Source organism: Agelaius tricolor, unplaced genomic scaffold (assembly GCF_023055355.1).
Source record: "Agelaius tricolor isolate 1412-34295 unplaced genomic scaffold, bAgeTri1.0.p SCAF_11, whole genome shotgun sequence".
Taxonomy (NCBI): domain Eukaryota; kingdom Metazoa; phylum Chordata; class Aves; order Passeriformes; family Icteridae; genus Agelaius; species Agelaius tricolor.
The window spans coordinates 29,601,100-29,615,705 of record NW_027269271.1 but is presented as its reverse complement, the minus strand read 5'-3'; the positions used below and the strand labels follow the sequence as shown (position 1 = coordinate 29,615,705).

General features: G+C 50.7%; 1 protein-coding gene across 1 annotated transcript in view; it reads right to left on the bottom strand.

The window, feature by feature from the left end:
• Positions 1-5,945, bottom strand: part of PDE4B (phosphodiesterase 4B) — a 179,501-nt gene extending 173,556 nt beyond the window's left edge. The window contains exon 1 of the mRNA XM_071436931.1: positions 5,564-5,945. The gene's annotated coding sequence lies outside the window, so the exon portion shown is untranslated. The remainder of the gene's footprint in view (positions 1-5,563) is intronic.
• Between the last annotated feature and the right edge of the window lie 8,661 nt (positions 5,946-14,606).

Sequence of the window (14,606 nt, the reverse complement as noted above, 5' to 3'; positions counted from 1 at the left end):
TGGCCCCAGCCCCCAGAGCCCCAGCAGCCATTCCCAGCTGTGACATGGAGAATGCTGTGCTGCTCCAGTGCCACTTTTCCAACGTTCAGTGGGATGTTTTTCCTTCCAGGCAGGAGTGGGTTTAGCCCCAGCCCCACAGGCCCTGGGAGGCTCCTGATCCGCATTCCTGGGCACGCTGGGCATCCGAGGATCTGCTGCTCCTTGAGCAGAATCCCATCAAACAGAGCAGCCCGGCCCTGCAGGTTCCCCATGTCTCACACTGATTTTCTCCTCCAGAGCTCCTGTGCTGCTGGATCATTTTCTGCTCTCATTTGAGCTGCTGCTTTCAGAAACGGTGACTCCCGAGGGTTCCTCCTTTTGGACTCCTCTCCTCCCCAAGTTCCTGCTCCCACTATTTATAAGCACCCTTGCAAGTGTCCCTGCTGCAGGGAGCTCCTCTCCCGATTTATCCCCCACATTTCCCAGGAGCTCTGGCAATCCCAGATTTTCTGTGCTGTTTATTCCAGTGGGATCCTGGCTGTGCCTTCCTCGAGCGATTGCTGAATTACAAAAGCGTGAATGGGACAAAAATCAATGGCAAGAATTTATTTTTCCATCTGAGCACAGTCCTAATCCTTCCCCAAAGCTCAGGAGGGATTTATCCCTCGGTGCCCATCCTGCAGGCAGCAAATATTCAACCCAGATCCATGGGAGTGACTCAGAAGCTGAGCTTTGTTTAGCAGCAACAAGGTTAGAGAAGGTTCTCCTCCATCAGGGAAAATTTCTCCCTTTTTTTTTCTTTACATTTCAGATTTTAGACACCAAAACTGATTCCAGCACATCAGTGAGAAAACTCCAGTCTCAGGTTCCTTCTAAGCTCCAGGCTGAGCCTTTCTTTGCCTTAGCTCCCAGAAGAAACACAATTCCTTGGATGTGCCAGAGGCACCTGAGCTCACAGAGGGGCCCAGGCAGAAACAAAACTGAAAACCTGGTGCTTATTTACTCAAGCAAAGGGGCAACTTCTGGTTTCCAGGTTCAGAACCACTGACATGAAAGCACAGCATCCAAAAGAATCCTGAGGAGCAAATCCTCTGGCAGCTCCACTCAGCTTCCCTATGCCAAAAACACCCAGGGATTGTTGTCCCTACAGCAGGCAGAGATTCCCTGTGCATTTAGGAGAGCTCAGGGGAATTGTCTGGCTTACAAACCCCCCTGGCATCAGTTTACTCACTGTCCCCTCTGTGCTGTGCTTCCCTGCCTCTCTGGAGTCCCCATGGCTGGATTGCTCCCTTGGATTTATTTTAGTGACCTCTCTTTCCCCTCTTGTCTCTTCCCACACCTTCGCGTGCAGCACAGCGAGCTCTGCCCGTTGTTCCACAGGATCTGCCCTGAACAGTGAAAATGAAATCCTTTTATTGCCAACACTCCTTGTCCCACCTCCTGCAGGCTGGGAGGGCTGGGATCAGGAAGGGGGCAGCACCTGGAGCAGAGTTTTGTGTGTTCACTGCGTCCCCTGGTCCTGAGCTGCTCCCCAACACCTCCTGCATGGGAGGCAAAGCCTGTGCCAGCCTCAGCAGCTGCTCCCACCAAATCTGCTGCCAAAATCAGGGCAGACGTGGGGTATTATCCCCCAGCAAATTAATTAGAGAGCAAACGAGGCTGAGTTAACTCTCCAGCAGCTCAGTGGAACGTTCTCAGCAGCTGGCTGCAAAGGAATATTCCAAATATTCCTCAGAAATGCCACCTCAGTGTGCACCCACGGGAGCAGAGCCCAGCTCTCCCACAGCACACGGAGCCCCTGGGGAGGTTTCCACCCTGAGACAGGGCAGAGAAACCTTACACCAGTTATAGAGGCCTTTTCCACAAATCAATTCCTTCCAGGACACTGAAAAATGAGGGGACATCAGTGCCCTCAACTGCTCTGCCATGGAGGATCCTGGGGGTTTTGCTGCTTTTCTGTCACTAGAAATTCACCTCATTCATCCACTGAAGTACTGGCATCTCCTCACTTCTCCTGCAGCCCACAGGACAATGGCAATGCTGTGATATCCCCTGGGTAACCAACAGGGAAAGCTGGGGGGAAAATCTCAGTGGGGAATGCCAGAAGCACAGCAGGTTTTAATGGAAATCTGTGTCTGAACTCCAGCTCATCTCCAATCCAAAGGGGTTTTGCCCACTTGGCTCCAGCCCCCACAGTTACAAGACCATAATTCAGCATTTTTCCAGTGTTCAGGCCTGAAGTTTTATAATTTTGCTCTATAAAATATCTCACTCTATGCAATATCTTTGCTCCACATTGTCCCAGTTCCCAGCCTGTATTTTCAGCACCACCAAGATTGTCCTTAATTTCTCCCAGGCCCTGGATCTGCCTTGGTTCCACTTCATTCCCATTGGTAAAAATATCCACAACCCTCTTTGCTTCCAGAGAGGAGAGAAAATCAGGAAAGAAAATGAATGGAGGAAAGGAAAGAATCCCACAATCCACACACAAAACCCCACATGGTCAGACAGAAAAGGGAAAAACAAAAACCAAAAAAAAGGGAATTTTCTGGATTTTCCTCCCCTGAGTTCTTTATAAACAAAGTGTATCCTTAAGTGGCCAAACACGAGGAAAAGCCGAACTCGGGGTGCACAAAATGACATTTTTTAAGCACCTGAATAAGCACGGATTTAACCCAGCCTCATCCTCTAATCTATTTTCTCATCACTGCCAGCAGTGCCAGATGCTGCAGCAGAAAGTGCAGGAATTCCACTGGAGGCAGGCAGGGAATAATCTGCTCTCCCAGGAAGTTCCCTCTTATCTCTCAGCTTGGTTTAAAACACAAAGGATAAACCGTTTTATCTTTTTCTTTATTGTTCTCAGAAATTGTCTTTTTCCATTTGTGAAGTTTCTCAGCCTCCTGGAGACCTCTGTGATGGGCAGGAATTATTTTGCCATGTTTCCTGCTCCAAGAACACTCTGGCAAATGGACCCTTGGTCCAATTAGGCATCTAATGAAAAATTAAGTTAAAAATTAAATTCAAAGGCTTGGATTTTTCAATTTTCCTGCATAACCAAGTTCTTCATTTACTCTCTCTGTACCATTCATCAATCTCTTTCTAAGATTTTAACCTGAATAATGGATATATCCTTGAATTATTTGGGATGTGAAGGGCTCACAGACGGATGGAACACTCAGAGATGTAACGGGAAGCACAGCCAGGCTTTCCCTGCAGGTTTTAGCAGAACAGGATGGTATCAATTTGTTCATTTTTTGTAAAAACAAGCTTGAAGCTGAGAGCTGTTTTCAGAATTAGAGAAATTCAGCTGGAATTCACCTACCCCAGCTCCACCTGAAACCAAAGCATCCCCCTGCACCACCTGAAACCAAAACAGTGCAGCAGCAAAAGTGAAACGGACACATTCTTTTCATTGTCTAAACTGAGGGAAAAGGGGAAAGAAAACCCCACAGCCTGAGTAATAACATCAGGCTAAAATCCTTCTCCTTCAAAGCAATATTTCATATAAATACCCACTCACCTGTTTGCAACAGGCATCAAGTTTAAGGGAGTTTTTTCAACTCATTATTTGTCCTACACCTTCCCAGTGTTTTCTTTTTTGGTTTGTTTTTTTTTTTTCCCATCTGCCAAGGCTGTATTTATCCCACTGCTGTAATTATCCAATTTTATTTGCTGAGGGAACCACATAAAGACTGAAAATCTGAAAGACAGGCACTTAATTTAAAGGAAAAAAGGTGTTCCCAAGCATTGTTTTGTCACTATTTTTCCCAAATGTTTAAAACTTCCCCCATTTCTCCAGGACAGCTCCACGTGGATCATTCCAAGGAAAGGATTTTTGGATAAAACAAACCATTCCAATTAAAAGCTGCCATTTTAGGCAGGATTTTCCAGCTCTACCCGTGGCTATCCATTTCAAATATGGAAATTCCAGGGATTTGGTTGGAATGACTCTTTAAAGGAGCCCTGTGTTCCCAGAGACGATTACTCAGCTAATCTGGGTTAAGCTTCCTGATGGATAAATCAGGATTTGAATGCTGAATAAGGAGAGGTTTCCATGTGACGTGGGAAGAGCTGGAAAGTAAATACAGAAGTGGTGGAGAAAAAACCTGAATATGTTTTTGGAAAAAAACAGCCAAACAGGCTCAGTACCGTCCTTTATTTCAGCTTCACATTAAGCCATTGCACTAAAACTTATTTCCTGGAATCTACAATGTCCAAAAGCAAGAATAAAGTAGGATACAGCTGTACCTAGAGCACCTGAGCAGGCACAAGGAAACACTAAAATAGATGAGATGACAAGAGAAAGAGAGAATTCCCATGAATAATCTGGGAACAAGTGCTGGGAAAAGCACTTGTTGTGCTAACAAGCTTTTACTCCAGATGATTTATAGATCACAGATTTGTTCAGAACCTTTTTAACCATCAGCTCCCTCTCTGCAGCTGATAATGAGGGACACTACAAATGAGCATCTCTCTCATAGTGGCCTAAAAAAGTTCCCTGTTCCACTGGATTTATGACCTGCAAATTCAATTATTCAACTTATTCACTGCTGCTTCTTATGGACACCAGGAGTCCAGAGGAAAAAAACAAAAGGGATTGCATGGATTCTGCTGGAAAGAGTCTCACACAAGAGAGATCTACCAGGAATTCTCTCTTCAGTGGAGGATCTCTTGGGATGTTTCCTGTAGCAACAAATACTGAGCATCACACAAAACAACTCCGTGCCCTTATGGCTCCATCCCAGCCCCAGAGATCACAGCAAACACCTTGCTCCTCAGCAGAATTGATTTATAACTCACCAACCTCCACCCGAGGAGGGCAAAAAGCTCCTCTTTGTGGAGCCCCACCGAGGGAACAGCTCCCAGATCCTCTCTGAACTCACAACTCCCACCAGGCTCCGAACTGGGAAAAGGAGGCTCAGGAAAAACAAACTGACTCAAAGCACATGGCAGGGAAATGATGCAGAGGAAATGTCTCCGGCAGAGGAGCATCGGCAGGGCTCATCCCCCCCGGAGCGCCGAGGATCCAGGCTGCAGAGCGCTCTGGGATGGGGCCGGGCTGGGTGGGAAGGGGAGCCCGGCAGGGCAGCCCCAGCCCACGGCGCTTCCTGGGAAGGCGCAAATGCCGGGAATGCAGGGATTTGCTCCAGGGAACACCATGGCCAGCATCAAATGAGCGACTCCAACCGAAATTCGAGGCGGAAAGAACACAGGGAGAAATAGAAGGGAAATTAACATACACACAGAATGCCTAGAAGGTGCAGAGGGCGCAGAAATAAAGTAATTTAAAAAACCGATTAAAGTGTACATCCGCTCTCTGGCAAACCGCAACCCTCGTTTGTTTGGGGTTTTTTTTCCTCTTAATGCCATGTGATTCCCCACCACAAAACTTAACTGGGGCCACGCAAACACCCCACAAGCGGCTCGGTCCCTGGGCTCCATCGGGCACGGAGCGGGACCCGCCGGGACCCCCTCACGGCAGGGCCGGGCCGGGCCGGGCCGGGCAGGGTCCCCTCACAGCCTGGGGCCGCCTCAGCCCCGGCCCCGGGCGGCGGCCGCGGCCCCACGGGCGGGCAGCGCTTACCTTCGGCGGCGGCTCCGGCGGCGGCTCCCCGCAGGTTCTCCTCCGGTTCTCCTCACGCTCTCCTCAGGCTCCCCTCACGCTCCCCTCAGGTTTCCGCCCTCAGCGCTCCATGGCCCCGGCGCTGGCGGCGGAGCGGCGGCCGCGCTTCCCCAGCTCTAGCGCTGCGGAGCGAGCGGGGCCGGCCCCGCGGGGAGCGCCGGCGGCTCGGCTCGGCTCGGCTCCTCGCCTGCCTTCCCTTCGCTCCCTGCTTCTCTCCTTCCCTTCCTTTCCCTCTCCTTCCCTTCCTTTCCCTCTCCTTCCCTTCCTTTGCCTTTCCGCCCCTTCCTTTCGCTCTCCCTCCCCGCCTGCTCCTCTCCGCTCTGCTCCTTCCTTCCCGTTCCCTCAGCGCTCGGCTCCGCTCTCCCCTCCCGGTTCCGTCCGTCCCGCCCCGCTCCGTCCGTCCCTCCCCCGCCGCAGCCCCGGCCCCGGGTCCTCCCCGGCCGGGTCTGGGCCAAGGCGAGCTCCGGGAGCGGCTCTGCAGCAAATCCAGCCAAATTTCAGCCTGGAAGGGGCTGGGAACAACCTGGGCTAGTGCGTGGCGGCATCGCTCGCCCATGGCGGGGTGGGATGAGGGGAGCGCTGCGGTCCCTCCCAACCCAAACCAGTCTGGGATTCCGAGGAATCAAACGCAAATTTATCGATATATCATTGCATCCACAGGGGCAGAGCAGGAGAGAGGAAGCAGCTTGGTGGTGGTTCGAGCAGTCTCCCTAGGGAATGCTGCCTGGAGCAGAGGATGCTCCACAGCCGGGGTAAGCAGCAGGTACAAACCCCGGGCACAGCCAGGCCGGGCTGGGCTGGGATTTTGGGCAGGAATTCTCCCCTGCCAGGGAGGTGAGGCCCTGGCAAACAAGAGCTCCTCACCTCGAAGGTTTAATGTCACATGTCACACCTGTGGGAGCTGCTGCCTGGTCACACCACCCCAGACACCCAGCAGATAAAGGGTAATTCTCTCTATATGGTTGTTCACTTCTGTTTCATCCTAAACATGAGATCTTGGGGTGTTTGATGTTCTCATCAAAGGCCAAGTTTCTGGAGTAATAACATGAAGACTTGGCTCACGTGGTAAAAGAGGAATTTTCTGGTCTTCAAGGCCAAGGAGCAGCATTTAAAAGGCTTACAGAACCCACCCCAATTCCCCAAAACCTCAGAGTCCAGCAGGGAAAAATAAAATCTATTCATTATAAAACCTTTTAAATGAAGAGCTAAACTGGTTATTTGTGGATAACACACAGCCCCTTGATTTTTTTCAGGGATTCGTGACTGCAGCCTCTGAAAAGTGAACAGAAGGCTGCTGTGTTGGGATTCCTGCCCAAGTCCCATCCCATGGCCCAATATCCCACAGGCCCACAGGCCAGACCACAGCAGATCTTGATAAACCACTCTTTATGCAATAAAAGAACAATATTGAATGAAAGTTTTGTGCCACGTAATCCCACAGAGGAGAAAAGATTGTCTGTCCAGCTCAGTAAAATTTAGAGTTGATAATTAATGGAGAGATTTCTGTAACATACAGGAGTTTCTTTTAAAATACAAAAGTAATTACCAATCAAATTTCAACATGCCAATACCTTTTAAAAAAGTTGGGCTGCAGTGAGGAGAACCAAGGTGAATTTTTGTCCCTCTCTGCCGCCTTGGACACAGATCAAGGAATCTGGTCCTGAGTTTGGTGTGCAAAGGTGTTAAACTTGTTAAACTCTGTGAAACTCCACAGAGAAGTCACTTCTGCAATCCTCCCCTGGATTCTAGGTGTAAACCCTGGGGTTTAGGCTCAGGCAAATCTTTGGAATATTTAGGAGTTGTCCGTAAGGACTGAACAACACAAATTAGGGCCGAATTCCCAAATGGCTGAGGGAAACTCTGCTCCTCCAGACTACAAGGCCAGGGAAATTCAAATCCTGCTCTTGGTCATTCCCAGCCTCCAGGCAGCACATCCAAGCTTTTCAGCTCCCTGGCAACAGGAGAGAGCAGCAATCCTGATCCAGGCAGCGATTCAGAGGCACAGATGCAATTCCAGAGGCTGGGAACAGCAGCAGTGCTTCTCCCCGCTGGGAAGGACGGGGCTGTTCCTGTCTGCAGCTGGCAGCAGCAGCTCCCAGGGCTCCTCCTCTCCCCCCTGGCATCCTGCTGGAAGCCTGGCTGCTGGGAGGGAGTGCTGAGAGCAGGAGGATGGAATGAAGGCGCTCCTCGGAGCTCCTGCTGGGATCCCATCCTGGGCTCGTGTTCCTCACATCTGCCTCTGCTGAGCCTGCCAAGCCAGCTCCAAGAAGTCATTCCTGAGATATTCCAGCGGCCCTGAGCACTCCTGATCCACACCAAAGTGAGTCCTGAGAGCTGCAGCACTCCCTGCCCTGCTGCAGTCACCAAGTGCCACTCACGGACGCCAATTTTTCACTACTGAGAAGCTCTGACCATCCCAAAGGACTCCATATCCATAAATCCAGCTGAGATCATGGCAGCCTTGGGAAAAGGTCACTTCCCAGAGACCAGCCCTGTGCATCACTGCCTCTGTCCTTCCCACAGCCTGAGCTCTCAGACACACAGCAGCTCTGAGATCAGGTTTGAGGCCATCTGTAAGGTCCTTTTCAACCCAAACCCTTCTGTCATTGTGTGAAGTCCTGGAGATTTTGGGTTATCCAGCTTCTCTTCCAGACCAAAGCTCCCGTTCCTGGCAGAGTCCTCAGGGAAGCTGCCCAAAGGCTCCTCCAGGAGCATCTCTGTGACAGCACCCAGGGCAGGAAGGAATTCTGCGGGCAGTCAGGAGCTGGACAGCTCCCTCCGCAGGAGCAGCTGCGAGGGAGGTACCTCCTCTCTCTTCCCCATTTTAGCTGCGATCCCGCTGCCTTCCAGGCAGGAACTCCCAGGACCGTGCACAACGAGGCTGAGGCTGCTCCCTGAAGGGAAACATCCCTTTCTTTCTCCGTGTTCCTCCCCTGGCAAGGTCCCAAAACCAGGCAGGGGATGAACGTTTGTGGGTGAACTCTCGTGTTCCAGAGTTCTGCAGTGCCAGGACACAGGGAATGGCTTCCAGAGGGCAGGGCTGGATGGGACACTGGGAATTGGGAATTGTTCCCTGGCAGGGTGGGCAGGCCCTGGCACAGGTGCCCAGAGCAGCTGGGGCTGCCCCTGGATCCCTGCAGTGCCCAAGGCCAGGCTGGAGATGGCTTGGAGCAGCCTGGGACAGTGGTCAGTGTCCCTGCCCATGGCAGAGTTTGGAATTAAATGGGTTTAATGTCCCTCCCAATCCAAACCATTCAATGGGTTTTTTTAAATGCCAACACCACAGAGATTATGCACAGGGATCACTTTGGGCAGTAGCTCAGGAGGGATTTTGGGACTCATTGTTGACACAGAGCTCTCACCAGTCCAGGTGATGCTTTTCCTCATTTCCCTGTGACCTGTGACTATTTCTGTCCCACTGTGGTGCAAGATTCTCACATTCCCAATCCTCCAGCCAAAAAGCTGCCTGGTGAGAGGAAGAGTACTCCTGATATTCCTGACCCCTTCCCTAGAGCTGGGCAGTGGAGGGATGGTCCAGCTTTGTTTCTGGAAACTAAAACTGTCTCAGGATCAAAGCTGAGGATGTGGATCCTGTGGGGATTTGTTTTCTCTACTAGAAAAAAAACCTAAAGCAATGTTTGTGGGAGAGAGGCTGGGGGAAAAGTCCAACTTCCTAAAATAGGAAAACTGTTGCACTCATTTCATTTTTCCTCCTGAGGAGACTGAGAGGGAAAAAAATAAGCTGGCAGATGTCTGTGGTTGTGTTGAATGCACTCAGATCCTTGGGTGATAAATGTGGCAGGAGAGCTGGAACAGAGCAGGATAAATGGATTCGGTGAGGTCCTGTCAAAGGGAACATTTCCCATTAAAACAGGAAGGGAGCAGCAGGAAATGAGTTTGGAATGAGAGTGGCTGACATAAACAGAAGGGGGTCCTGGTTCCTGTGCCCTCCAGCACCCCCAAGGCAGCCTCAGAACCCCCACTGAGACATTTTGGGGTATTTTATACAATTTTCTGGGTTTGTTCTGGACTTGGTGCCCTCCCCCCTCCAAAGTCCCTCTTTTCAGGGAGGATCAGGAGATTCTTGGCACTGCCCACACCAAGCAAAGCCAGCCAGGCACTCCCCACAGGATTTTTTCTCCTCTGTGCCCTCAGCTCATCAAACCCAAATGTCTTTGTCATCTTCCCTCCTCTTCCATAAAGACCTTGGTGCCAGGAAAAGGGATTCAGGTGAAATCTGAGGGAGGCTGTGGATTGTTGGACAATGGACAGGATGGAAACAGGGAAAGGAAACAAACACCCCAGATACTGCAAGAGATCCATGAATTAATTAATTAGCTGGGCAGAATTAATGAATGTTTGTGCTTTCTTCTCTCCTTCCAGCTGAAGGAGCTCATGGATATCAAATAAATGGGAATTAAATGGGATATAACAGATGCTGGGATCAGGCAATGGAATTTCCCCTCCATTTCACACCAGGAGTAGGAGAATTGTTGATTTTGATACCAAGAGGGAGAGAGAAGCTGAGCAAGGAGGGAAGAGGTGCAGGGCAGACATTCCATCCCTCCTTTGCTTCCTGCAGCTTTACTGGGGATTTATCTGGGAGAAGTGTGTGGAGCAGAAGCTGTGCAGTGAAGGATGTGTTTCCTACCCTCCAATAATCCCTTTGGGAGGTGTTGATGAGGTGTTTCACTCTCAGGAGTGGCTGAGGAGGCTGCTGTGGATTCCCAAATCCTGCATGGAAATGGATAAAGCAGCAATCCAGGCAGCTCCCTTCAGCAGGATGGCTTCCCTGAAAAAGACCAACCAGCTTTCCTAGGAAAAGGGCAGGAGCTTATGGAGCCACTGAAGCTTTTTATTACTTTGGAAATGCTGGGCAGTTTTTAAAGGCAGACACTTCCCTGGAGCAAGGCCAGGACTGGAACGGAACCACTGGAATTTCTCATCCATGAAGCAGCAGGCAGGTGAAGGAGATGGAAAGTGGGAAGGATTTGTCATAGTCCCAAAACAATGAGGGTAATTCCATGGATGATTTCTCCTGAAACAAACCTGGAAACTCAAATATTTTGGTTAAAGACAGCAGCAAGGAACATTGCAGCACTTCCTGGGATGTGAGGCTGAGATCTCACATTCCCAATTTTCTCCGTAGCCTGGGCTTTAGGAGGGAGGATGGGCTTGAGTCCTTAGCCATGGGCATCATCTCTGACAGAGCTGGGAAGTGCTGGATGCTCTGGAAAAAACCATGGAACAGAGCAGAAAAAACACCAGCAGGAAGCTGGATTAGGATTATGTTATGCCTGCTTTGGAAAAGCTGCATGTTCCCACAGCCCCAGCTCTCCTGGCAGCCCCAAAGGTGCCACCGAGGGCTCAGGTGTTGGTGTAGCAGGAAGCACAGGAAAAGGTGGATTTTCCAAGCAAGGAACTGAGAAATGGAGAAGATTCTGTCACTTTTCTCCTGTGCTGCAGCTTCCCTGGATCAGCACAAGCTCCTCACTCCTCTTCCTCCCCCTCAGCACCAGGCTGGCAGACAGGGAGCTGACTCATCCCACCGAGTTCTTTGGGAGCATCCCAATCCCTGAGAGGGGCCAGGAGGAGCTGTGGGTTAGGGCTGAGAGGTGCTGGGGAATGTTCTCCTCTCTGCTGCCAGCCCTGAGCCCACAGCTTGTCCCCAGCCCAGTTTATCCAGCTGGAGGAGGATTTGTGTCTGGGTGTTGATGGATTCTGGCAAAAAATAGCCTCTGACAAGATTATTCATCCTGCAAAACAGCCAAGGCTGGAAGGTCCTTGGGTTTGAGGAAGGAAGGAGCTAACATTTGGTCTAAATAACCACAAGTTTATATGAACAGATACAAGAAATCCTGACTTTAAATTTCTCATGGAATAGGATCCTGGAATGGTTTGGGTTGGGAGGGAGCTCAGGGATTATCCAGTCCCCCCTCCATGGGCAGGGACACTTCCACTATCCCAGGTTGCTCCAGCCTGGCCTGGGACACTGCCAGGGACAGGAAATCTGTGCCAGGGCCTGCCCACCCTCCCAGGGACAGTCTGGGAAGTGCCCAGGGAAGGGATTTTCCTCACTGCAAAGAGCTCAGCTAATTCACATCAGCTGCCTAAAACCACACCAAAGCAGTGGCCATAAAGATTTTAGTCCCTAATCCTAGGACTGGTTTTTTTTTTTTGGAGTGGGAAAAAGGACCTCAAATTGGCAGGAAAGGTTCCACTGTCTTTTTGCCTGCCAAAAAAAAAAAACAACAAACAAACCCAAAAAAGCCCAAAAACACACACCCAAAAAAAACCCAAACCCCCAAAAACCAAACAAAGACAAACAAACAAACAAACAAACAGAGCAGATTTTTAAACCAACAAGAAACCTTTCTGTGTTTTAGCCTGGCAACCCTGGCTTGTGTTTCTGGGTGCTGTCACCACTGAAAGGGTCTGGGCAGGTGACACAAAGCAGGACTTGCAAGGAAATATCTTCAGATCTCCTGGATTTCCATCTGTGCAGATTTAACCTCCCTATTTCAGCCAGAGAGGCCACAGAGCTCTGAGGGGCTCAGGGCAATCTGTCCCAGCTCCAGACAGGGAATTGGGGAATTGGATTGGAGTCCTCACAGGGCTCCTGCTTCAACATCTATTTCCACATCCAGCTGATGGGAAAAAGAGAAAAAGGCTCCCAGAGTCATAAAATCATAGAATCCTGGAACCATTAATCTTGGAAAAGTCCTCTGAGACCATCAAGTCCAATTGTTTCCCAGCACTGCCAAGGCCACACTGCCCCGTGTCCCCAAGTGCCACATCCACAGGGATTTTAAATCCCTCCAGGGATGGGACTCCACCCCTGCCCTGGGCAGCTGTGCCAGGGCTGGGGAACCTTTCCAGGAAGAAATTTTCCATCCTCAGCCTCTCCTGGGGCTCCAGATCCTTCCCCAGCTCCATCCTCTGCTCCAGATCCTTCCCAGCCCCAAGACAAGCAGCAACCTAAACAATCTTTTCAAAATGCTCTCACCTGAAAACAAAAAGGAACCCAACACCCTTCACTTCAGCTGGAACCATCCCTGCTCCAGCCAGAATTTGTCTCCAGGGAGTGTGGGATGGTTCAGGGGGCAGAAATGGGGAGCAGGGCTGAGTCCATCACTATCCCTGCTTCTCCCTGTGCTGAGGAGGGAGGTGGTCCTCTCCCAGCTGGAGCTCTCCTGATGATCCAGCTGGGGTTCTCCTGATGATCCAGCTGGAGTTCTCCTGATGATCCAGCTGGGGTTCTCCTGATGATCCAGCTGGAGTTCTCCTGACCACCCAGCTGAGTTTTCCTGATGATCCAGCTGAGTTCTCCTGATGATCCAGCTGAGTTCTCCTGATGATCCAGCTGGGGTTCTCCTGATGATCCAGCTGGAGTCTCCTGATGATCCAGCTGAGTTCTCCTGATGATCCAGCTGGAGTTCTCCTGATGATCCAGCTGGAGTTCTCCTGACCACCCAGCTGAGTTCTCCTGATGATCCAGCTGAGTTTTCCTGATGATCCAGCTGGAGTTTTCCTGGCCACCCAGCTGGAGTTTTCCTGGCCACCCAGCTGGAGCAGAGGGATTCCAAGCTGTTCCTGCAAACAGCAGCTGGTCTCTGACAAGCTTCTGACATTAGGCAGGCACAAGATTAAATATTTCTTTCCCTGCCAGATCTTTAATCATCGTTGGAAGCTCGAGATGAGGCTCTGAGTGCTCCTTTGCTGCCTGAGCTGGGTCTCCTGCCCACCTGTGTGTCCTGGATGGATTTGGGGGATCTGACAGAGCTGTTCCTTGCCTTTGCCATCCCATCCATTCACAGAATTATAAAATCCCCTTCACAGAATTCACAGAATTCTAGAATCCCACAGTGGTTTGGATTTGGATGGAGATTAAAGCCTGTTCATTCCACCCAAGGCTTGGGACACCTTCCAGCAGCCCAGGTTGCTCCTTCTCCTTTGCCAAGTGCCAGATCCATATGGAAATTGCTTCCTTTGCTGGGAAAGCAGCAGCGGGCAGGCTTGTGTTTGTCACCTGTCCCTAACTCTCCTCTCGGATCTGAAGGTAGAAATGGCTGCTTCTGAACGCATTTTCAGGGATAGGAAATGAGCTTCATTTGCATCCCAAAAGGGCCCACCCAGGACGATGGGAAAAGGGGGGCTGGGTGTAAAAAAGGTGATAAAAAAGGCCGGAGAGAGTCTTTAATTAGCTCTGAACTGCAGAGGTGGCGCTGCCGTGACCTTCATCTCTCACAGAGCCCAGAGCTCGCTGCCCACGGCTTTTCCCCAGCATCCAAGCCCCCGGAATGTCGCTCCCTCCATCCCCCTGCATCCCTCGGCTTTCCCTTCATCCCCTCCCAGCAGGACCCTGGGTTATTCCGGAGCCACTGGGGCTGTTCTGCAGCTCCACGGCCCTGCTCTGCTGCTGACAGCTCTGGCACCAGCAGCTCCTGATGAGGAGTCATTCATTAACGAGAGGCCCCTCCGACAATTCCCGGTTTTTGTTTGGGATCATTAGCGAGCACAATGGCATCTGCCAAACCTCCCGCTTTTCCGGCCACAAGGATGCTGGGGCTTCCCGGTTTGGCTCTCCCTGAAAGGAATTTGGGGGGTTTGGGGTCCTTTTGGGGTGGCTGGGGCTGTGTGCCAGCGCTGCAGTGTCCTTGCCAACAGCAGGATCAGGGCACTGGGGCAGGGGCTGAAATCCTGGTGTTTTATTGGGAAAAACCTGGATGCACACCCCTTGCAGAAATTCCCACCAGGAACCTGCATTTTAATTCCCTTTTCTCCACCAAGGAACACAAAATCTGGAACATCACCGACAAAATCATGGCCTTGGTAAGGATTTGAAGGACGTATTGATCCCTTCTGTGTTTTAAAATCAGGGAATCATGGAATGGCCTGGGTCGGAAAGAACCTTAAAGATCATGGAGCTCCAAATCCCTGGCACTGGAAGGTTTTGCTGCTTCAAACATCAATCCCAGATTAAAAAAAAAAAAAAAAAAAGAAA